Here is a 2,957-nt window from a genome sequence, read left to right on the forward strand (position 1 = left end):
CGAGGCTGCAGTGAGCCATGATTGTTCTACTGTGCTCCAGCCTGGGCAACAGAGTGTGACGCTGACTCAAAAAAATAAAACAAAATGATGACAAATTTAAAAAAAAAGTTAAAAACAAAAACTACCCCTGTGGTGTAGTGGGTGATATTATCAGTGTTCATCAAATGGTGAGACTGAGGCCCAGGTAGATGAAATGACTCTCCCAAGGGTCTAAAAGCTGACATGGATCTGGGATTCGAACCCAAGTCCCTGAAGTCCATGCTTGGGCAGGCTCCTTTCTGTCCCAGGGACTCTGAGCTGGTGCTCTGGCTGTGAAGGGCAAAGTGAGACTGAGAGTCACCCACCGTCTTAGGGTGAGGTCCGCCAGAAGGGAATCTGAAAGGGTGTGAGGGTAAGTACAGTCAACCCTTTGGAGCTCTGGGTTCTGTGTCCATGAATTCAGACAGCCACAGATAAAAGATATTTGGGGAAAAAACCAAACAATAGAAAACAAAACAAGCCAGGCACGGTGGCTCACCCCTGTCATCCCAGCACTTTGGGAGTTGGAGGCAAGAGGATTGCTTGAGCCCACGGGGGTTTGAGACAAGCCTGGGCAACATGGTGAGACCTCATCTCTACAATAAATAAAAAAAATTAGCCAGATGGCTGAGGCGGAAGGATCACCTGAGTCCAGAAGGTCAAGGTTGCGGAGGCTGTGAGCGTGTGCCACTGCCCTTCGCCTGGGTGACAGAGTGAGACTCTGCCCCTCCCCCCAAAATACAAATAAACAATACAGCATAAAAGCTATTTATATAGTGTTGATATTGTATTAAGTATTGTAAGTAATCTAGAGGTGGTTTAAAGTGTATGTGAGGGTGTACCTAGGTCATATGCCAACATGACACCATTTTATATCAGGGACTTGAACATCCGCGAGATTTGTTGTCTGAGGGATGCTCTGGGCCCTCTCCCCTGTGCATGCTGAAAGATGACTGTAGGTCATTTGGAAGATGAACCTAGGAAGCTCTTGGAGATGGAGGGCGGGAGTGAGAATTGAAGGACTCCCGTGAAAGAATTTTAGGCAATGGAGGCTTGATCCCACTAGGGAGCTCTAGGAGAAGGGGTCATCCTTGACAATTCGAGGTGTGGTGTGTGGACCAGCATCCTTAATATCTTCCAGAAGCTCATCAGAAGTGCAGAATCAGGCTGGGTGTGGGGGCTCATGCCCGTCATCCCAGCACTTTGGGAGGCGGAAGCGAGAGGACTGCCTGATCCAAAGGGTTTGAGACCAGCCTGGGCAACTTGGTGAGACTGTGTCTCTACGATAAATCCAAAAAGTTAGCTGGGCATGGTGGTGCATGCCTGTAGTTCCAGCTACTTGGAAGACTGAGGCAGAAAGACCGCCTGAGCCAGCAGGTCGAGGCTGCGGTAGCCGGGAGCGTGTCACTGCATTCCAGCCTGGGCAACTGAGTGAGACTCTGACTCAAAAACAAAACAGCAACAACAACAAAAACGAGTGGGGAATCTCAGGTCCCATCCACGCTAGAGCCTCAGAATCTGCATGTGAATATGAATACGGTGCCCAGGTGATTCACGTGCATTTTCAAATTTGAGACACACTCATAGACAATCCATCTCAGTTATCCCCTGAGGGCGGGAAGCTGGGGTGTGCATCCTCTGACTCCCATCTCGCTGGTGGGGGCTGCTCCCACGGCATCGACTCGCTGGTACATCGGCCACGCGTGGGCAGAGAAGTCCCCGGGGCAGAGAGCGGCTGAGGTGTGTAGCAGGACACGGTCGGCATCACGGCAAAGGTGAGTGCCGAGGCTGTGGGCCGGCACCCGTGGGGCAGTTGGGTCCTTGTGCCAATCAGTGAACTCTAGCGCCACCTGGAGTTCACGTGGGAAAAAGACAGGTGGAGCGCGAGGGGCCCAAGCTGCCGTTCTCACCGCTGCAGTTGGCCCTGAACCCTCAGTGGCGCTTCCTATCTCCACGGTGACCTAGACTTTCCTTCCTGAGAGGTCTGAAACCTCGGTTTCCACGCCCTCATCTGGTCACGGTGGCTGCCACGGCCCGTCTCTGCTTATCACGAGGCAGGAAGCACCCAGAGGCACCCAGAATTCTCCTGAGTTCCAGACACAGTTCTTGTCCACTCCCGTTGTGAGGCTACAAGCTTAGTTCAAGATAAGCAGGTCAGTGACCCTGATGGCGACTGAACTCTCTGCCTGCTAGTCTGCCAGCAGGAAGAGCCAAAAACGACAAGGTGGCCACTGTACCTTCAGGACGGGGGAATCTTGACTATTCCCTGGTAGAGGCGGCTCTGGATGCCCTGGAAACCAGGATTTCTAGTCTAAAATTGTGCATGCAGGGAACACAGATTTCTGAGGTGGGTCCCGTGAGTGATGGTGACAGGAGCCACGTCTGCTTCTACCCTCTGACACCTGGACTTGTGTAGTGAGCATTGGTTCAGAGGATGCACAACCTCTCATCCCCAAGTTAGTGCTGAATTTTTTTTTTTTTTTTTTGAGTTGGAGTCTCACTCTGTCGCCCAGGCTGGAGTGCAGTGGCACGCTGATGGCCACTGCAGCCTGGACCTGCTGGGCTCAGGCAATCCTTCTGCCTCAGCCTTCCAAGTAGCCGGAACTACAGGATTAGCCATCACTCCCGACTAATTTTTTGATTTATTGAAGAGACTAGATCTCACCAAGTTGCCCAGGCTTGTTTCAAATCCCTGGGCTCAGGCAATCCTCTTGCTTCCACCTCCCAAAGTGCTGGGATGATAAGCATGAGCCACCGCACCCTACTTTTTTTTTTTTAAATAGAGACAGAGTTTCACTGGAGTGTAGTGGTGCAGTCATGGCTCGCTGCAGCCTCCGACTCCTGGGTTCAAGCAATCTTCCCACCTCAACCTCCCAAGTAACTGAGACTACAGGTGTGCACCACCACTTCTGGCTAATTTTTTTTTTTTTTTTTTTTTT

Source organism: Carlito syrichta, unplaced genomic scaffold (assembly GCF_000164805.1).
Source record: "Carlito syrichta isolate Samal-C Ts95f unplaced genomic scaffold, Tarsius_syrichta-2.0.1 Scaffold314793, whole genome shotgun sequence".
Taxonomy (NCBI): domain Eukaryota; kingdom Metazoa; phylum Chordata; class Mammalia; order Primates; family Tarsiidae; genus Carlito; species Carlito syrichta.